Genomic DNA, 23,255 nt, shown 5'->3' on the forward strand with positions numbered 1-23,255 from the left:
ATATTCATACAGAATGTGTTCTTCGGACAACATGTTTGTGTACATTGATGTATGCACCCAACATCGAGTACCTGCTTCTTACGGTATACATCTGAACTCCTCTGTCTGTCAGATCATAATTACACAGCAAATCAGTGCAAAACAGCTTCTCCGTCACTACCTGCAACTCAAGGCACTGTGTGTTTTATAAGAAGCATCCTGATGAGAGTGGAAATTGGACATGTATATGAAAAGACAGGACTGACCACTTGACAGCCTTCTCACGGCTCTTCAGGAATCCTCCTAGTTTAAAGAGGGGTAAATATGCTGGTGCAAAAACACTGCATTCCCAAAACTTTAGAGTTCAATAGAAGAATGATAAATATTTCATTCCCATTAATATTTCATCCAGCTTTTTCTCTCTGTCCCTAGACTCCACTGTCTAATATTCACTACAGTTTTTTCTCCCCTTTCACTCTGAGTGCCTGTAGACATCCACGGATATGCGGTGTGCATGTGCCTATCGATACTCAAGTGTGTGCATTTCTTTTCTTATCCCACACTTATTGCACATACACACCCTCCTTAGCACTGTATGTGTGGCATGTCTGTCAAGAGGACCCTCTCTGGCCTGAGCTGATCAGATAAAGAAGATGCATATGTGCCGTCAGTGGCCGTCTTATTTCAAGCCCATGCTTTGCATTCCAAACATCAGCAGGCCATCGTGCAATAGTGGGATGAAAGCTGGCAGGCCCAGAGGACCCAGCACACAGACTTTTATCCTGTCCCTGCAGCAGGCATCCTGCAGTTCCATTTGGTGCCACTGTGATTTGCTCCAGATTGCACCAGTACAGAGGTAGTCCAGCGCTAATGGAGTGGCTGGTTTCAAATGCTGAAGCAGTCTGCTGTCATCTGATCTATTTAAATTGTCCTTTTTCCCAAACCCTGAAGGACTCCTGGCCCAAACTCACATGGGCCTGGGTGGTCATACAGAAATGGAGGAAGATTTTTTTTTTTGTATCATTGGCAAAATACAGAAAATAGATAAAATTAATTTTGTAACACAATAGATTAAAGCTCTATGCATATTGTGTAATTACTTCTCAATTATTTTTTAATTGTCGTGCACTTGTAGAATAATTACGTGGTACAATGTTGTTAAAAAGGGAAAGAATACAGGAAAATATAGAAATAAAGGTGTAAAGATTTGTAAAGAGAGAGCAAATATTGCGTTGGGGAAAACAGGGACTGATTTGTGTGCCTGTGGTCGTCAGAAGTTTGTTAGTAGCCTATAGTAGTTGCATACTGAATTTGTGGAAGTTCAATTTAGGAAATATTCACCAGAAAATGAGAATAAATTGTATTTCTCATTTTAAAGAGTACCTTTACCTAGTCTTGCCCTGCCAACAAATGGTGACAAAATGCCTTTTGTAAACCCTGAGTACCTGTGATGCACCGTGGCACAATAGTAACAAGCTACATCACAGTTGGGTGTGGTACGAGTAGAACAGAGCACATAATATGCCCAGCTATGATGTTCTATGTCGTCAGAGGTGTAACAGACCTATACATTTCAATCCATAGATGCTGCGGTGCTGCTATGTTTCTCCTCCTTCCCATATCTAGTGTGGGCTGACTTTAAAAAATAAAAATAATACTGTTATTGAATTTTTCCCATAAAGTGCTCTTTATACACATAATTGGCTGCAATATTTTTGTTTCTGTCATTTAGGGTTTTTTATTGTCATAATCCTACAACTGTTGTTAAATATTGATAATAGTATGTGCCAAAATGGTGTAATCTCTCGCTTTCTCTCTGTAACTGTATTTCCCTCTCTCGTTTTTAGTCACTCGTCCTTCCCTCTGCTTTAGTTAGATATGAGCTCCATGTTCTGCCATTGATTTACAGTCCGGGTGGTATTGCGGGTCAGTAAGGTTAGAGCCATAAAGTTCAACTAGGTGTAGTCAGCTGTTTAACCCTGACCATGGGGTTAGAAATTGTAAATACAGCCTCTTCAATCCCCAGCCCCAACCTACACACCCCCACTCGCCTGGGACATATTCTTTGCTGTTTCCTGCTGTACTGTGACCTCTAACTGTTCTCTGTCACGGAGACGAACAGCTTCTTTTCCATAAGACCCTCAGAAGTCGGCCACTTCCTGTCCGGGCGCAACATCTGTTTACGTTTGTCATGTCAGAGAGCATCAGCCAAGGCGTGGGAACACAAGGCAGTGCATGGGGGACCCCACACTCACCCACGGGGAGGTGCGATTGCAGTAGAGGGCTGAATCTTGGGGGAAGCACGTAGAGGACAACCACTCACACTCTGCAGATAAACACACAAATGCACAACTTCATGCTCCTCCCTACAGGCACTCAGCAATCGGAGCACTCAGTGTTTGTCATCTCATTTCATCTGTTCATGTTGCTACCCCTGGGAGTTCATGTTACTGGAAAATGCAGTTTTCTTAAAATAGCCACTCTCCTTCAACTACTAGTTTAAGAACTTCAATATCCAGTTTGTTTTCACTGACTGACTTGAGGCTAACTGGGTCAGCAGACACCTCGGAGGCTGTATATCTGTGTGTGTTTGTCTTAGTGCGTTTGTGTTAATAAGAGCTGAGACTGCCCTGCTGTCTGTGGTCTAAATCTGTCAGCCCATTGGCTTGTCTGACTGTCTGTCTACTAATACAATGCCTTATCCCTGTGTTCAGTACTCTTAGGGGACCTGGCAGAGAGGGAATTCCCTTCTTGAAAGAAATTGACAAAGGACTTATTAATGGAGCACAATGACATGATTATGGAGTCATTGTTGGCATTTCCTTCAAGTAATTTCTCCCTGTTAGGTTAGTTCACTACTAAGAAGGTGAAAATAGAGCTTAATTTAAAGTTAGCTCTGCTATATCTAGTTAGGAAAGGAAAACATTGATAGTCTGGTATTGGTTTTATTCTGTCAACTGTTTTTGAAAAGCAATTTTTTATTATTTTTATATTTTTTAACATACAGAACAAACAGATACAATCAAACAAGAACCAAAACCCTCTCCCACCCCCCACCCTCTGCGGTCTCGGGGAAAACAAAGCAAACCAATATACAAGAAAACTAAAATCACACCTTGCCTAGTCGCTCTTCTCTAATTCTTGTGATGTTGAGGTCATTAGGACTGATATTTGTGCTGCTGCATTTTTCCATAGGTCTATAGTCGATGACTTGGCTTTGTTAATCCTTGCTGTAGAGAGCTCCAGCATAATTATGTCTAGGAAGTATGCCAACCACTGTTTTATACAAAGCGAGTGGGGGGGGAGCCAGCATTAAGCTATCATTTTCTTGGTTGCGGTTGAGCCGGCTAGCCAAATTTTCTTCTGTCTCCCAAGCAGATGTAATTTAGAGTCGTCATTAAGTAACAAAACAATCAGGTCAGTAGGAATTCAACATCCTATCACATCAGATATTATTATGTAGCAGTGATTTAAAGTTCCTATAAGGCTACATTGATGGTGATGGTGGGGGCCTGTGTAGGCGAGTGAATTTTGAAGTGGAGGGAGTAGATGCTAACAGCATGCACATTAGTACAGTATATGTGACGATCAGACCTCACACCAATGTAAAGAAGGCTTTGTAGTCGGAACACTGTGGCCTTGTGGTTGCTGGTGCCAAACAATGCTTGTTTTTCTTTTCTGTGTCTTCTTTGAGTTGTTTTCTTTAGGGGGATAGAGGGATCAAGCTCAAATAGATGGGCCAGTGAACACTAACAGGAGGCCAACTAATAAGCAGAGTTACTCTTCTTTGCACACGTACGCATGTATTCACACACAGGACCACATGCAAACAAAGCACAAAAACAAGTATACAATGTACTTTTGCATGGATACATAGTCACAAGTGATCAAAGACATACAGTAAGCTATACTTTTTAAGGAAGCTCAACTCTTCCACAAAATTTAGAAAAAAGCCAACTAGGGTTTTCTGCTATCGTGAGAGCAGATTCCCTGTACAGTGATTTATTTGGCTCTTGACAACTGTCCTGTTTTAAATGAAATGCCTCCAGTGAAGGACTCCAATATACACCTTGTAGATACAGTATAGATGGCATGACACAAGCCTTTTGCTATTGTTCCCTCCCTCAAATTGCCAATTTATTCCGACCCATGTTTTGTGCCTTCGCCTGGTTCTCTTCCTTCCCACTTCTCTAGCACCTAATAATAATTAGCCAGTGCTAGCTGTCGACTTGTGCCTGTCCCTAGTCACTCCTTGTCAGCTAGGACTTTCCTGTCTTCGGTCCACCCCTAATGGGCCACTGCCTTGGCTCTGACAGCCGGGACGACCCTTTTCTTTCTAAGCTGCTACCTCTTCATTAAGGCCTTCCTCGAGCTGCTGTGGCACAAAGATCAGCACCTTTTTCCCTGTGTCTGTCAAACCAGCTGGGGAACTTCACAGCGCCTCAGCTCCTTCTCCCACCCAGGTCAATGTCCACGTCCCACAAGTATCCACACAACACCTCAACACTCGTGCACCTGGCGGCATGGTGGCTGCGTGGAGCTTGCATGTCTCCTCTCCCGTTCAAAGTGTAAGCTGAATGGATCTGATGCTGATTGTTCTTAACCTTATAAAAGGAAAACCTTGATCAGCCTAACTTTTAATCCACACGGCTAGATTTAAAGAGTCTTGTGTGTGCCGCAAAATGTGAAGTCAGTATCTTTTTGTGTTACTTCTCCACTGTTTGAATAGAAGGAAATAGATGTCAATTACATGTAATTAAGAGTTAAATGCAGCACTAAGCTGCTCATTCTTGTTCTGTATACTGTAGTGATGGGGTTATGTGTGTAGCAGTTAATTGAGCTCTTTATTATACTCAAGGGTACATAACTAAACCTTTGACAGGTGTGGAATAAAAGATAATTCATCTTGCCATTTTGAAAATTAGTCTGATGTCCTTAAATCACTACCGAATATTTAGCCTTTTAGAGCATCAGAGACACCAGGTGTATTTTAGTCTCCCATGCAGTCTCCCATGCATCGGTGGGATGACTGTTGCTCAGGAGTGTGACAGCCTGTGTGGGTGGCAGCAATGGGTGTTGGCCCTGCCTATGGGTGTACCAGGCTGTTGCCCTTGATTGTCTGGCACATGGTCAAGGTAACACAGGGCTGGTCACTACCGTCAGCACTTCTCACTGTCAAGGCACACACTGTTACACCACTGGGAGACTGAAAGTATGTGTGTGTAGATGCATGTACAACAGAAGGTGGTGTTGATGCTATTGGTGCTCTCTGTGGATCAATATGAGTCATGTTAAAGTAGATTGCCAAACTATTCCTATATAATCAATGCATCCTTGCTGATGCCACAGTGGCTGACTCATACACTGCGCTGTAACATGTACATCCTGTGGTGTGTGCTACTGTATGATCAAACACTTCAATGCGATACAAGAAATGAAACGCTAGTTCATTCAAAAGTGGGAAGAATATTAATCAGATCTCTCTGTGGCATTTAGTTATTTAGTGATCATTTCCATTAATACATGTTTGCCTCCACTGTGAATTAGTCTTTCCGTTAGCATGAAGGGTGCTGATGCTCTCAGGCTCTTACTCATCTCTGCAGAATATGAATTGATTGTACTTTATCCAGGCAGTGTGACTTGGAAATTGGAGAGGAACAATGTAAAATAGTGGTGGGTGAAACAATGTTAATTCTACAACAAATTTCGGGACCAGGCTATATGGGTTTTAGATTAACAAACAAATACTGAATAACGTTAGTTCACATTCATCCAAGCTTTAGGTTTTTGAAAAACTGACAGCCCTAGTGGAAGATATGGAAAAGGTTCTATTGCAGTATCGTATTATTTACTCAGTACATTTTGTGGAAGAATGGTTTTGAAACTGTTGATGGGAATTTCTAATCCAAAAATTAATTTTAAATTTGATACTTCATATTGAAGTAAAATGTCATATAAATTCAATACCGCATAAAGCAACAGTCCTATTAATTGATTTGCAACATTGCCCACAATGGCCAAATCATAGAAATAAAATGAACAGAATGGCCATTGAACTGTTTGCTGTGGTCATTTGATCAGTATAAAACAAAGTGGCAATTGTTGTCATGGTGACAACACAAGTCAAATTGTGTGCAGCTTGCTGGGAGGAGAGCGGCCGGGAGAGGTTATCACGATATTCAACAACATTATCGCATATTTTCCTTATATCGTGCAGTCCTAGTGTATGGTCGTCTCGTCACAAATCGTTGGTCTGACTAGGCTTTAGTTGGCCAACATTAGCTTGCTAACTCTGCAATGCCCACATGCCGCACCTGTCACAGAAAATGAGCCGAACAAAGCTGTCACTTATCTGGCTATAGCAATGTGCTTTGTGTGGATGAAGCATTAAGTTGTTAAATTTGACTCATTTAGCGGCTGGCTCTCTGCCTCGTAATGTTACTACTCCAATGCTTGTTTGTCGGTTACAGCCATTCGGTTTAAATACGAAAGTTTATATGTTGCCATGGCAATGGTACACATAAAATTGCTGTGACTCTGACCATTCTGCTATGTTGATTTGAATGCCTTTCTATCCATTGTATTTCTTTGGGCCAAATACAAAAAAATATATATTAAAGAGATAGTTAGCAAAGTATCTTCACAATATAGAGAAATCTATGATGGTTGACCAATTCATATTATCAAATCGCCCTCTTCAATGTGAAATCAACTTGGGACACCTTTTAATACATTTTGTCTGGTTGTAATATAAATATTATACACTGAAGCTATTACTATGATATACTAAGACCATGTTAATGACAGTTCTGAAATTGATAAATATGTTCTTAGGGCTATTTAAATGTTTGTTGTGATAAGCAATGAAGGCACAGGGACTTATAAACAGCAGCCTTGTATCATTAAACAAACAGATTAGATTTTGGTTCCACTTGAAAAATTGACTTTAATTTCTTTTGCTGGCTGGATGATCGGTAAAGATTGGATTTCTGCTGGGCTCTGTAAGAAATGCACAGGGCGGCTTTATCAAAACAAACAACTGAACTTCCCAGTCCTGATTCTAACCCTCTTTTTACACAGACACTAAGAATCACTTCTGCATAAAATAAAACAGTTTTGGGGGAACTCTCAAATGAAACAATTGGACAACAAAGTTATTTTTCTTTGCAATTTCATTGATTCACTCTAGAGGTAAGAATATATACCTGAAACTGATGTTGAAAGATGTTGAACTGATTACAGCGATTGAGTGATGCGCTGTCTTTATGACAGGAGTGTCGGAGTGAGTAATCAATGGTGTCCCCAGCAGGAGAGATCTCAAACAGGAAATGCATGCTCTAGTGCCAAACATAGCAAGCAGATGGCAAGCAACAGGGCCCTGTCAGTCCAGTGTAGGGGTTGTGCATTTGGAACAAAATTTAGGAAAGAAACGTCCAGGATGGCTGATATTTCGCCATCTGTCTGCATTATAAGGTGTCATTTTTAGAGGGTGGAAAACTCACTCTTGCTCTTTCTTCAGATCTGATCTTTACAGCAGATTTGCCTCCCCTGTCTTTGACTTTTTATGTGACAGTTGCATAATTATGTTTTGTTTTAACATAATTTGTTCAAGGATACAATGTAGTGACACTGATGTAGGGCTCATTGATTTTGGAAAATAATATAATTGTGATTTTTTTTTTTAACCAATATTGCGATTTAAAATCGATAATTTTTTTAAGCTCTTTTACCTGCAAAGACAAACAATAAATCATTGTATAGTATACACCTGAGTTTCCGTTAATTACCGGTCATTGACCAAAAGAAAAGAGGACCAAAAGTTCTAATTGTGTCTCTAATTCCCTCTGCACAATCTGAATTGTGTTAAAATAGGCTATAGTGATTTTCATATCTTTCATTACATTAAAACAATGAACAATCCATTTTTTTCATTTAAAAAATGACTGTAGACTGTAGCGTATGCAATAAAGAAAAAAAAAACGCCATTCTGTTGTACGCCACATTCTCTTTCTGATTGAATTCAGGAGTTGACTATCGTAGATTTACAAACTACAAACGGCGACAAATAAGCGGGAAAGTCAAAGCCCAAGGCATGGCAAAACAGGGAAATATTGCGAATTACTTTATAAAACCAAGCAGCGGCTGGTCTAGCGTAAATTAAGCCGAAGGGGCAGAAGTGATGTTGTTCATTTCTCCTCAGACGATTGTTACATGCATTGGAAGAAAGCTGCCTGGTGAAAGAGGCACTGAAGTTAACACACTTAGGGAGACATTCCGGTTGTTACCAAGTGGAAAGGAGTTTGTCCGCCTACACACTCAGAAGACCAGGAGATGTGTCTGGGCCTGGCTTAGAGGCTGCTGGCTTGCTCTACTGTAGCAGGTGGTGCACATTTTCCATTTACAAGAAAACACTAAGTGTGGGCAGCAAAGAGGAGGTGCTGTCATCTATTTCTACATCCAACACAGCCGACCTGAACCACTTTGTGGTAGCATGGATGGTCATGCTGTATGGATGTTTATTCTGGCACAATGATTGGACTCAGTGATATTTCAAAAATTACACAAGATAAAATAGGGAAAAATTGATTCACATCTCATTTAATATCTTCTAAGATTCTGAGTCGATTCACAATTTTCAAAAATCTATTTTGTATGTTAAACTAATAATCAAAGGTGAAATTTAACTATGAGAGCACTTGTACTATGTCTTTGTCTTACAGTCAGTTTTTGCTTTTTTTTGGACAAATGTTTTTGACTTTTTCAATTACAATACAAAGACACAAAACAAGGCACATCAATGAATACAAATAGGCACTTGAAGATATTCCAAATGTAGAGATGTTAGTGGTATGTTTAACCGTTATGATAACTGAATGACTCTCATCATGGCGTTTAAGGAAAAGAAACACTAAGGAGTGACAAACATGTACATGCACAGATGGACACACATTGTGTGCATATAGAATGCTCAGTTTTTGCTTTTACTTGCGTGATTTTCTTTTTATAGTTATTAAATGAGCATTGTTGGAGGATGTCTGAGGCCGAAGATTTTCATTGCCAATGACTACTTCTGTTATTGTTGTTCACATAAAAAATATAGAACCTTTAACAGTGCAACACCTGGACTTAATAATTAGCTTTTTAAGATGCAGGTGAAGATTTTTTGTAAATACTAAGCAGATCGTCATCTAAACTTAGCAAAGTAAAGCAATGAACTCCATTACTTGCAAACGACCCGACCGACCAACCAACACACACTGCAACAGAACTTCAGCCAACTTGGTTTAGTGTGGGAAATGAAGATTTTCGTACTCAATGTATTGATTCTGGTGGATAATTCTGTGTGTGCGCAACAGAAGTGATGGTGGACATGAATGTGAACTTGTGTTATCCTCTCAAGCTGAGAACATTGTTGATAATAAGGGTAACATGACATTAGTCGTGTGAAAATGGTTCTGATTTCACATAGGCAACGAGCAGCAGATTTAGCCAATCTGCAAAATATGCCGGCGGTTGGTGTAACTGACTCTAAGGAAAGTGTATTAATAAGGTAACCACTTCAGAGCTTTATTTTATTAGTTTCCTCTTTTCATATTGAGTCCTTTATTTTGGCGCCTCCTAGCGGAACGGTAATCTTGCATCTAAAAGGGGGACTAGTTTGTGAGAAGCACGCACGGAAGTAAGGAGGAAAAACAGATGTCGCTCTGAAATCGTATAAAGCTCTAAAAAGGGTTTGCTACAGTAAGAGCTTGACCTGCATCGATACCGACGACTTGTTGTCTATGACGGGCCACGGAGGGTCTTCACTGTGCCGGCTACAGCTACTGCTACGTCGCCACAAAGTGTCAGCGTGGACTAATCAAGCTGCATCATCGCGCCTCGCGCCTGCCCTACTTTTGACAATGGTCACACGGACTCGGTGCAATGGTCAAGTACAGTTACACTCACGGACATTAATGCAGGACGTGAGTATTAACCTATTATTATACAGTCTATAGTACAGCAATAAGGCGAGCAAGGGATGAATGGCTTCTTGGACTGAACATTTAATACTCACCTGCTCAGCCTGCTAAATGCTTGTTGCATTTACACTCATGCCTGCATGCATCCACATGGACTCTTCCTCTGACAGAAAAATTCGGCCCGATCCGGACTCTAAACCACAAGTCAGAACAGAGGAAGGTTAAGACTCCATGTATCCTTTGTCAAGATAATAGACACCAGCTTCATGCATGCTTCAAGTTCACCAAGATGGTGTTGGTAGAGCGACGTAACTACATAAAGGAGAAGAAACTCTGCTGTGGATGCCTGAAACCTGGCCACAGCGTGAGAGAATGCCGTCATTGTTACTTCTGTGACCACTGTAAGGGAAAGCATCCTACAGCCCTCCATGATGACAACTATAAAAAGGAAAGGTCTACATCAGAACCAGAGACAAATCAAGGTGCTTCTGCAACGTCGCTCAGTGTAGCAGGCGAAGGCTCATCCAACACATTCATGGTGATACCAGTCGGGGTTTCATCTAAAAATGATCCAACTGCTGAGAAATTTGTCTATGCGCTACTCCCAAAGCGATACTACATTCATTGACCTGGAAGTGAGTGGTGGTCTTAATGCTGACAAGTATCCTGTGAAACTGAAGTTAACGACTATGAGTGGTAAGGATACAGTTCTCACAAGCAAGAGTGTTTCTGTCCTTCGTGTTAGAGGATACACTTCCGCAACTCAAGTCAAACTTCCAGTCGCCTACACAAAAGACTGTATACCTGATAACCGCTCTCACATTCCCACTTGTAAGACGGCTAAACAATGGAGTCATCCAGCAGAAATAGTGGACAAAATCCAACCACTGAAGGACTGTAGTAGGCCTTTTGATCAGCTACAACTGCTCAAGAGCTATGGCACCAGGGCAAGTCCTTCTAGGAGGAGATGAGGAACGCTATGCCGTAAGGACAGAATTAGGATGGAGTATTGTAGGGCGCTCGTTACAAACCCATGTTGAGGTGAGCACACGACATCTGTGTCACAGAATCGCAGTTAAAGAGATACCTCCAGTAACTCCTACAGATGCCATCCGCATTTTAGAGTCTGACTTCAAAGATGGCAGTGACGACAGCAAAACTGTCACAAGATGACATCACATTCCTCAACATACTGAATGAGGGCATAAGGAAAAATATACATGGCCATTATAAAATGCCTCTGCCCTTCAAAACCAGACCCAGCTTGCCTGACAGCAAAGACTCAGCTATGACACGCCTCCATCACCTTAAACGGAAATTGCAACGGGATGAAAGGTATAAGGAGCATTATGTTGAGTTCATGGAGGAGGTCATTGGAACAGGAGATGCTGAGCAGGTCAAGGATGGTGGGAGTGAAGGTGAGAGATGGTACATTCCCCATCATGGCGTGCATCATGCGAAGAAGCTTTGTGTAGTGTTTGATTGCTCAGCCAGATACAAAGGAACCAGCTTGAATGATCACCTCCTCTCCGGGCCTGACATGTTGAACAACTTAAGCGGAATTCTCATCCGTTGCTTTGATGTGCGGCATTCAGAAGATGTTCCATCAGTTTGATGTGGATGAAGCTGATCGCAACTACCTGCGCTTTCTTTGGTGGAAGCAAGGAGACTTGAACTCACCGCCCAGCTAGTTTCGTATGAAAGTGCATCTGTTCGGTACAGCTTCCTCTCCGGGATGTGCAAACTATGGGCTGAAACATCTAGCTAAGGAGAAATTGCGAAATCTACACTCAAGGCTCACGATTTGTTAAGTGGAACTTTTATGTAGACAACGGGCTCAAGTGTTGAGAACACTGAAGATGCTATTCAGCTAGCCAGGGAAGCTCGCGAACTCTGCCTCATGGGTGGTCTCCGACTACATAAGTTTGTATCTAATGACAGAGATGTGCTAGAGAGTATACCACCCTCCGAACGAACAACCAACGTGAAGGATATGGACCTCGCGTTTGATGATTTGCCACTTGAGAGAGCTCTCGGTATTCAATGGGATGTGGAGTCTGTTTCCTCTCAAGGAACAGCCTGCAACACAACGCGGCATTTTAGCTACAGTGGCTTCTCTGTACGATCCTCTTGGGTATGTGGTGCCAGTTGTCCTGCGAAAATCATTCTTCAGGAAATGTGCAGACAGGGCACAGGCTGGGACGATCCTCTCACTGACGAGCTTTGCCCAAAATGGGAACAGTGAAGTGGAGAAAGTCTAGTCCATTTAAATAATGTCACCATATCCCAAGCTGCATCACTTCTCTGATGCCAGTATGAAGGGTTACGGTCAGTGTTCATACCTGCGACTCCAAAAAGAGGAGGGAGACATTCACTGTGCCTTAGTTGTAGGAAAATCACGTGTCTCACCAACCAAGGTCACAACCATCCCAAGATTAGAATTGACAGCTGCAGCTGTTTCTGTAAAGATAAGCAACATGCTCAAGGAGGAATTGGGATGTATTGACGCCGAGGAGTTCTTCTGGACCGACTCTAAAGTTGTCTTGGGATATATAAGAAACACAGCACAACGATTCCACGTTTGTGGCTAACCACATTCAGAAGATTCAGCTCAACTCAGCCCCACATCAGGGGCGATATGTCCCAACCAATGAGAATCCTGCTGACCACGCTTCTTGGGCTTGACTGCCAGTGAGCTTTTGTCTTCTACCTGGATCACTGGGCCCAATTTCTTATGGGAGAATGAGAAGAGGCAGAACATTGCCTAATCAAATATCTGCAAAAAAAATGTGTATCAAGAAGAGTTCAAGCTGCTGAGCAAAGGGATCCCCCACCACCTCACAATCCATTACACATTCTTGACACTTTTCTCCACGACGACGGAGTCCTCAGGGTGGGAGGGAGGCTGTGCAACTCCTCTCTTCCCAACTTCATCAACCGTTTGGACTACTGTAATGCACTTTACATTGGCGTGAACCAAACTTCCCTTTCACGCCTACAGTTAGTCCAAAACGCAGCTGCTCGTCTGCTTAGAGGAACCCGGAAACACGAACACATTACTCCCATCTTGGCCTCACTCCACTGGCTCCCTGTATATTTTAGAATACATTTCAAGATTTTTTTGTTTGTTTTTAAGACGCTAAATGGGTTGGCACCTCAGTACATTTCTGAGCTCCTGCACATTTATACCCCGTCAAGGTCATTGAGGTCTGGGGATCAGCTGCGGCTGAATGTGCCCAGGACCAGGCTGAAGACCAGAGGCGACCGCTCTTTTCCAGCAGCTGCTCCTACATTGTGGAATGATTTACCACCGCACATTAAAGTTGCGCCCACCCTCCACACCTTTAAATCTCGTTTAAAAACTTATTTTTATTCCCTGGCTTTTGATTCACCATGAGAGCTGCTGTGGTCTTCGTTGTCGCTGTCATTGTTGATGCTATTTTATTTATTTTGTTGTTCTTTTTGTTTTATATTTTTATCTCTGTAAAACACTTTGGTAACCTTGTTGTTTGTTTAAATTGTGCTATATAAATAAAGTGGATTGGATTGGACTTCATCAAGCACCCTGCAATCATCCCCAAAGATCATCACATCACAAGGATGATTATTGCTTATCACCACAAAAGGATGAAACATCAAGGTAAGGGTAAGGCGCAGCGGCTATTGGATTCCAGGAATCAACCGGGCAGTCGCATCCTACATTCGTCAATGCGCCACCTGTAGATGGCAACGCAAACCTATGGAAGAGCAAAAGATGGCCGACCTGCCCCCTTAACGGTTGGAACCTTCACCCCCCTTCACCTTTTGTTACAAAACAAGGAAGAAAGGAAAATAAGAGGTACGGTCTTCTTTTCACTTGTCTTAGCTCCCATGCCATTCATATTGAGATGCTTGAAGACATGTCGACAAATGCCCTCATCAATGGCCTTCGATGTTCCATCGCCATATGTGGTGCCGTTCGTCAGATCAAGGAAGCAATTTTGTCAGAGCTAAAAATGAACTCAGAGAAGCTCTAAAGGAAGTGGATGCAGACCGTCTGGCCGTATTTCTTGCTGAGAAGCAGTGCGACTTCAACATGAATGCACCCCATTCCAGCCAAGCAGGAGGGTTGTGGGAAAGACAAATTAGGACAGTGAGAAGCATTCTAAGGTCTACGCTTGCCGTTTCTTCTGGTAGACTAAATGATGCTTCGCTATGGGCCTTCTTCTATGAAGCTATGGCTGTAGTCGTCCTGACTGTTGACAACCTCAGTACCCCCATAGCCTTTAACCACTAATCATCTTTTGACAATGAAATCGGTCCAGGCCTTACCTCCCCCAGGTGAATTTGTCAGAGAAGATGTGTATGGTAAGAAAAGGTGGAGACATGTTCAATACCTCGCAGAACAGTTTTGGAGTCACTGGCGAAAGGAATATCTTGCCAACATTGCTCTCAGACAACGCTGGCATGCTCCAAGAAGAAACCTACAAGTTGGAGATATTGTAATCATAAAAGGAGATGATGTGCATAGGAACAAGTGGAGACTGGGTAGAGTTGCAGAAGCCACTACTGTCAAAGACGGACTTCTACGGAGAGTTAAGATCCAAGGAAGCTTTGCAAGAAAGGGGAGCGTCTCCACAAGGTATCCGAAGTTGAGCGCCCTGTCCAGAAGCTTGTCCTGTTGCTGGAGACTAGCTAAATCTGCTCCCTCTCCCCATAGTGCATAATATTACATAGTCATAAAGGTTTCTAACTTTGGCCTAAGTTGTTTGTGCTCTTATATAGGCTCAGGGAAGGTAATTTTCAGTTAAAATCATTCGTGCCTAATGCAGACTGTGCACCACTCTATTATTCACTCATGATTGGTGGGAGTGTAACTGAGTCTAAGGAAAGTGTATTAATGAGGTAACCACTTCAGAGCTTTATTTTATTAGTTTCCTCTTTTCATATTATGAGTCCTTTATTTTGGTGCCTCCTAGCGGAACGGTAAAAGGAAGAGCACATGTCGCTCTGAAATCGTATAAAGCTCTAAAAAGGGTTTGCTACAGTTGGTGCCAACCAGGACAGGAAACACAACAAATCTTTTCCATCATCTGAACAGGTACCATCCCTTCGACCAAACCTGAGTTTCCGTTGTCTGGTTATTACCGGTCATTGACCACAAAAAAAAATGAGGAGGACCAACAATTCTAATTGTCTCCGGTCCGAATGACCAGTGGAAAGAATTCCCTCTGCACAATCTGAATTGTGTTAAAATAGGCTACAGTAATTTTCACATCTTTTGTTCTATTAAAACCATAAACAATCATGTTTTTTTCATATAAAATAAATGACTTTAGACTGTAGGGTATGCGATAAAGGAAAAAACTACATGTCGCGTTCCCGCTCTGATTGAATGCAGGAGTAGACAACCGTAGATTCACAAACTACAAACGGCGACATGCAAGTGGTAAAGTCAAAGCCCAAGCCATGGTGAAACAGGCAAATATTGTGAATTACTTAATAAAACCAAGCAGCGGCCGGTCTAACGGCACCAGCTACAGCCCCTCTCATTAATGCCACAAACGCACATTGAGATGCCATCTCTATGATGACAGCCCTCCACAGATACGGAGACTTGACTTTCTCATCAGTAATACCTGACAATGGACACCTCAAAGGGCATTAACCCGCTTATACTATGGTCATTTGCCAAATATTTTTTAAACATTAATTCATATTTTAATACGTTTCACAATCGAAATCTAAAGTTTTTCCAAACTAACTCCGTTTCCCTGGTTACGCCTGAGGGTTTGACTAATACCTGGAACAATTATTCCCATCCCATAAGGTTCTTATGAAATGGAAACATTGGTCACTGCTCCAGGGAATAGAATGAACCTTAGATATGATTTGCAGCCCTAGCAACGGGAGATATTTATATTTATAATCCGCTCAGCTCATAGAACCCTTCAGCTCAGCCAGAAAGCTAACGCTATGCTAGCAAGACTGAAAGTCAATAACATTGTGAACAGTTGGAAATCAAAAAAATATTTGACAGTATGTTTAACATCAAGACAAGCTAGCTATCAGCCATGTCATTGTCCCCAAAATAATATAACGACTTACGAAAAATTGTATTGGTATACAGATTTACATTTCCTTTTTGTTTTAATGTAGCGCATTCATTTAGAACAGTAAGCAGCCAGTTTCACTGGAACTCCTTTAGTAGGCGTCCTATAACACTTTTTTTATGGACACCCTGCATTCAATCAGAATCGAGTATTCACTGAGACCATGGTATAAATGTTAATAAACTATATTCTTACGTGTAATTAAACCTCTGGTTTCTTCAGGCTTCAGTCAGTATGCACTTTGAACAGGCAGTATCAGCAAAATAATCATATCGTAATAAATATCGATATCGATCAAAATGGGAAAATATATCGTGATCACATTTTTTGCCATATCGCCTAGCCCTACATGGAATAGTAAACTTGGCTGAGGAGCAAATAGACCCATTCTTTGGAAACATTACAAAGGTAGTTTTATCACTGCTGAATAGTATTGTCTGTCTATACAGCTGTATTCCACCTCGAACCATGTGGATCATTGTTATATGTGAATGTTTTCTGGCCAATATAAGATGTTCTTTGTACTTTAGAATTTCTTTTGATCGAGACCTTTAATGCAAGTACATGTGCCCTTCTTCTTTTTTTAAACAAGTGACAGTCTAAGGAATCCAAAATGTCATACAGGACATTTTCAACTATAGATAAGAAACACTGGCTCATTGTTGTCTCTTATCTTTATGACCCAAAAATGCTGAGAACTCAGGGCGGCATTGCCCTGATTTATATGTATTTCACATGCAGGACCGATGGAAGGTGAGTAAAAATGCATGGAGATGATCCCTTCATTCATCCAGCAACTGCAGAATTGGAGATATTATGTTAATTATGGAGATTATTGAGCCAACCATTGGTTTTTCCGCAATGAGGATTAAGGTGGGGCTGCTTGGGATTTATAGTCTCTGAGCTCTGCTCTCATGGGTCCCTGATTGGCTGTTGTTTGAGGTAATTCAAAGTTAAAACCTTGGTTGATTTTGACTGTTGCACACTATTCAGTAGTATTAGCAATGCTCTGAGCCATGTGAGAATGTGAAGAACCCCATCTAGCCTTGCAATGCAAAGTAGAGATGAGGTTTGTGTTGCGTGGGATTATGCCTGGTGCCAATTGTGAATGTTATATCCCTGTGTGCAGCTCAAATACGAGAATACACTTTCATAGGTATGCAAAATGTTTAATACATTCACATGACATGCATGCTTTCTTCATACTGAATACAAAGGCTGTCCCATCCATCCAGAGCATAATATACACAAATATAATTAGGACTGCACAGTATTGCAAGTTAGTGACTTGACTGCAGGTTAGAATTGGATATCTTTTTTATGCAGGAATAAGTTATACGCTTGCCTAGAAACTTCCATAACTCATTCTACAACCAACTTCGCCATCATCACTGTCACAATAATATTTCAGCGCTACATTGTATAAATGCAAATGAGGCATCACTAGAAGGATGTCACAGGCTTTTCTGTGTGCCCCCGCAGTTGATATTTACACTAAACTAAACACTGATGCTGAGTAATGTTTGATGATGGGCCAAGCTTGTCCAATTCCCAAAATGTGATACACTCCAGTGGCTCAGGTCATTATACTCAGAGCGAGCATGCTTTAGAAAGCATTTTTAACGATAGTTCTGTAATAAAGCGCTAGACATTGCATTTTACTAACGTGGAGTTATCAGTTTTCTTACTTAATATATTATTTAGTTGTCAATGTCACCACTGCGTAGCTTTGTTGATTTAAGCCAAAGCCATATCGCTTATACTGTCATGGACATAATTTAAATACATCTGCATTTGAAAGTGTGACTCTCCCTGTGTTGCAGAGTGACAGTTCAGGGATGAAGATGACAATATGTTAGCTGAAATCTCTTTATAGAGAAGAGAAGTTGGATATTGGTATTCTGTGTTTTACAGTGTGAGGCTGGAAATGGAGATACGTCTTTGATCCAGAAATACTTTCACAAGTATTTACAATTTCTGTTGACCCTGAAACACTGTTTGATAAAGACATTTCATTTCTTGCTATTTCTAGAGCCTCGCCTTCCTATTGATGTTGATGTGTTAAGTTTCAGTCTGGTTTACCCAGGCAGACATTCAACTTGCACATTGCTCAAAATGACAGATTTTTCTGTTTTGCATCTCTTTTTCTTTTTCTTTTTTGTTACCTCTAACACCCCCACCACCGTTCCTTTCACCCCCACTCCTATTACCTCCCCTTGGGCAAAAGAGCTAAGATGGAGGGGGAGATGGCTGTTGTTGTTTTTAACTGTGACATGTCTCCATGCAAGTCATTAAATTATTATTCATAAAATAATTGTCTAGAACCGTCTCTGGGAGCTATTTATAGAGCTGATTGCTGTTTTGTCAAGGAGCAAAAAATCTTAGAGCATTATTTGTTCCCCTTTCTAGTTTACCCAGCGGAAAACCTAACATAAGTTTAGTTTTCATGAAGCATCTCACCACTGGTTGATTTAGTTTGGCCCAAAACACTGGTCAGATGCTACAGTTTTGCTTGTGTGGTAAATACAGATATATGTCTAAGGTATTGCTTCAACTGTCATCTTACCTGTTCCAGCTGAAGTCTCAGTTTACAGTTCAGAGCCAGCATTCAAATATGTCTAATTCTCTTTAACGGTCAGCCAGAGATATTAACTCCTTCTCTCTTCTGAGGATCTATCTTCCACTTAAGTTGGAAATCAATACGGACCGGTGAGGCCGGTCACTTATACTGGATTAGACATGAGCAGTGATCCATCTCAGACAAATAGCTTTGCAAACACAGGAACTACTGTTCTTTTGTCCCTCCTGACCACAACATTACAAGCTCCATTAGGTAGTGTGTTTTTTTTTTTTTTTTTTTTTTTGTGTGTGTGTTTGTGTGTGTGTGTGTGTGTGTGTGTGTGTGTGTGTGTGTGTGTGTGTGTGTGTGTGTGTGTGTGTATACCTGTAGTGCTTGTCAAGCACTGTTAAATCCTGAAAAGTGCCCTTGAAGATTGAAAGTGTGAATGACAAAAAGAGGGAGCCAGAAATCTAAATGGAGAGAAGAAATGAGAAAGTAATCAGATTGGGGACAAAAGAGTGGATTATTTAGCCCTCATGGTTTATTATAAATCCAGAGCCTTCTGGTGAATATTACATGAGAGCGTAAGATTAGAACAGATGAAAGGGAGAAAACTAGCCCAGCCATGTTGCACATAAACATATTGAAGATTTAATTACACTTTGTCTGACAGATGCATTTTTTGGAATATGCAGTTGGGAAGACAGCAGAAGGTGAAATGAGATTGCACCTTGCACATGCATGTTGGATTAGGCAGGTGTTGCAGAACGCTTTCACAATCATCAGCCTCTGTCAGGTTACGGTTCTGCTGAATCAGAATATTGGGGTGTGGTTATGTGAACAAACAAAAACAACATGACACAGGTTAGGTTTGAGCCTATCTGCATGACAATAAAGAATTCAATTTCAAACACAATTCGGAGCTTCACACTTGCTGTAGCAGGGCATCTCCTTATAAAGCGCTCCATCTCCACCGCAGCGTGACAGCATGAGAACATGGCTGGAATACAGGATGTGACAAGGCTGTGTGGTAAAAACAGTCGCCTCTCATTAGTATGCAGCACAGACCCGTCTTGTCTAGCTGGACCTTTGCAGAACCCCCCCCCCTCCAGAACAGCAGATAAATTGTCTGTAGTAAATGGAGCAGCTGAGACAAACCTGTGCCCTTTTCTACACAAGAAGATTTATCTTGTGTCGCTGGATTTGCTCCACACACAGCAGTAACAATAGTCTAAAATACAGGCGTTGTATGCACAAAAGGGTCAAAGTTTAACTTCACTGTAATATTGTTACGAGAAAGATAAGCAGAGAGACAGAGAGAGAACCTTATTAAGACCTGTGCTCCAGCGGCTTAGCTCTTAACTCCTGAGTGAGTTTTATCAGAGAAGGCCATTCAAGCATGACCACAGTAATGAACCTATTAGCCATGAAATTGACTTTTCTGATAAATAAGGAACAGATGAGAGTTTAGGGAGAGTTTAGGGAACCAACTCCGCATTTCAACCCTTTTGTTTGAAATTCATAATTACAATTGAGCATTAGTACATTTTGGATGTGCACACACAAGTCCTCTTCATCAAGTTTTCTACTTAGCCTCTTCTTTTAAGTATGCTGCAGAATATTAATTGGACCAATTTTCTGTGTTAAAAGCCTTAACCCTATGCCATAGCCATTGTTTAGAAGGTGACCAAACTGCATAAATAGTAGAATGCTAATATTCAAGGCAGTGTATCAGCACATGACTCAATCAGTAAATGCAAACTTCCCTGCATCCTGAAATAGCATTTTAATCAACTGCTATTGTGACACTGCAAGCTTTAGGACCCGGTGGGGGAAATTTTTGGTTGTGTGTTTTTTTTTTTTTTTTTTATATAATTTTTTGTTGTTTCCCCCCCCACTGTTTTTTTTGTTTTTTTTTTATTATTTGTTTTGTTACAAAAAAAAATTCCCCCCCCCACAAAAAACTAAATAATTTAAAAGATCTTGTCAGATTGTCCAATTGTCTTGTACATAGAAATTTCTCTACATTGCAAATTAAATTCTCGAGTTGTCCTGGCTTGTAGTACTAAGTCATGGGTTGCATTGTTTTAACAAGACGCTTTTTAGCAAATTCACATTAATCGATTCCCTTTTTATTCTGTCATAGTTACAGTAAATTACAGTACATCATTACAGCGCTGCTCTGACGTGTCTTTGGCAACTGTATTAATATTTTCTAATTGTTTGAGGACCTTTAATAAGACTACTGACACTGTTAAATTTGTTACGTTTTCATCTGCTGCTTTCTGACATCAGGACTTTAAGCTCATCACTGTGAAGTAATTATTTTACTCTTTAGTAACTTTTTGTGAGGAAAAATGGAGCGGGACAGGAAGTCATGTAGAAATTTAGGGGCATCAATTATGCTAATGTTCACATCTCATGAACACGTACCTACTCATGATCAGATTTCGTCAAATTGAAATGAGGAACTTATGAAAAGTTTATGCAGTTAAGAGTATTTGATGAATCACTTGGAACAGTTGAACGTGCAAGCTCTGACTGAAAAAGGTAAGAGATGTTTAGAATGACAACAAAAAAATTTTCTTGCATGAGATCTGTTGGCTGTTCTTGATTTGCAATTATATCAACATGATTAAAGCTTTAAGTTCCTCCCATAGTGACAGTATTTTGACCAAATCTATGCCATGTGGCGAGGTCGTGTCTTTTCTAAAACAGGTGATTTGGGTATTTTTCTGGCTAAGGAGTAGAATACCAATGAACTGTTGCTGGTGCGAAAAGGGGACAGACAATCTGGGTGTATACAGAATGGTCCACAACACTTTCCCATTTGCATGGATATCTTGTGACATCCAATCAACATATCCCATTGTGTCGAGTGTCAGACCCCAGTTGATTGATTGTAGTCCTGCTTTGCACCCCTCTGCTCAAAGCTCAGCTCTGCAATGACATAAAGGACACACAGATGAATAATGCATGTCTATATCAACCCATCTTGCAAGCACAATGCTAGGAGGGAAAGAGATAGATAGATAGAGAGAGGAACAGATGGACAGAGAAATATATTTCAAAGCTGATAAAGATGGGCACTGTACATGAAATTAGAAGTCATGCCATAATCTCACAACATGTGCAATAAAATCATCGCAACTAATGACTTTCATTAAGTTAGCTACGCTAATATAAAATGACTGCTCTTGTTTTGAAATTCACTGTTAGACTGATATATATATATATATATATAAAAAAAAAAACGTTCAAAGAGTAAAGTCCCCTCACTACCTAATCCAGTTAAATGTCCATTATATTCGTTGAAGGTCAATTGCTCTCATAATTTACAAATTGTAGGCTAAAGCCATTTTGTGCCATTTGCTCTTCCAGAAAAGAACTGAATCACTCAACAACTGCTACAATAAAGTAAATTCAAATTTGAGCAGAACTCAACATCACCTTGGAGTGAGAAAGTGTAGAAAGGGTAGCTTTTCAGCAATGGCGACCGCTGAGGGAGTTGCAAGGCATGGAAAGTGAAGCGTTGGACAGGCACGTTACGTTTTTGTTTTGTTAATTTGGGAAGGAGTTGTTTTCAGGAAAAGTCTAACATGTCTAACGCAATTTGTTATTATAGTCATATTAGCCCAATGCTAACATTAGCTTCACTCCTGATATAGGCTAACGTTACTAGTAAGCTACACTAGCTAACGTTTTACATATTCTTATGTAACAAATGCTAATTTGTGTAACGCTATATGGTCACAAGGGTCTGAACATGTCATTTACACATTGGCTTTTCATAAATGTGCTTCTGAAGGGTCTGCGTTTTTCTTCGAGTAGAATTCGACGTCGACATTGTGGAAACCCGGATCGATGAGACCACCTCTCCCTGCTGTGTCAACTATTGTTTCACCGCCTCTCTCCGACCAGTGAGTAACGTTAGGCCTATAGCTTGATGCAGAAGTGAGCATGGATTACAATTACTGTTATCTTTGATTGTTAATACATACACATAGGTTATCAATGATATTGTTACTAAATATTTGCACCAGAGAAATAGTAACAGTACTGTTTTTTCATTGTAGGACAATCACTGCCAGAGTAGTTTGCCACATAGCTGATGATACTGCCACATCCAAAGCCAGACCTGTCTGCTGACACTGGAGCCCTGGACAAAGTTTTGATTACTATTTATAATTGTAGTTTTACACCATATTGGTTGTAATTATTTTGTGCAGCATGTTCGGAGATGAGATATGTCTTGATAGTTGTAATAGCATAAACTGAAAGTAATTATCATTTTTTTATTTGAACAAAATATAAAAGCAAAGGGTACTTTGTACTGTTAATTCCTCCTGGGAATAAATACAACTATGGGAAACTATGTAAATGGTGTAGTTGTTTGTAAAATGAAGGAGTTTTGAGGAAATTCTCCACTCTGCTCGTGGTTCTCATGCACATCTGTGTGTTGGGGGGCGTGCAGAGGGCAGGGGGGAGGGGTTGGATGTAGCCCAGAGGAGATGCTACTTTCAAATCGTGCTAGCTTCTCAACCTTATTAAGCCTGCCTTTAATCATGTGACGTGTCTTGTGTGAGTGTTCTTAATAATTGAAACTAATTAAGATGCATGACACTCAATAAATTGAATGTCAAATTAGGTATGCACACTTTT

General features: G+C 40.8%; 1 long non-coding RNA gene across 2 annotated transcripts in view; it reads left to right on the forward strand.

Annotated features, from left to right (window-relative positions):
* LOC120564553 overlaps positions 1-22,968 on the forward strand; it is a 39,409-nt gene extending 16,441 nt beyond the window's left edge. Inside the window, exons 2-3 of one of the 2 annotated variants that reach the window (XR_005640116.1) lie at positions 22,402-22,513; positions 22,670-22,968. This is a non-coding gene — a long non-coding RNA (uncharacterized LOC120564553). The remainder of the gene's footprint in view (positions 1-22,401; positions 22,514-22,669) is intronic. The other variant, XR_005640117.1, reaches the window with a different exon arrangement.
* Positions 22,969-23,255: the final 287 nt, after the last annotated feature.

This window comes from Perca fluviatilis, chromosome 8, assembly GCF_010015445.1.
Source record: "Perca fluviatilis chromosome 8, GENO_Pfluv_1.0, whole genome shotgun sequence".
Lineage (NCBI taxonomy): Eukaryota > Metazoa > Chordata > Actinopteri > Perciformes > Percidae > Perca > Perca fluviatilis.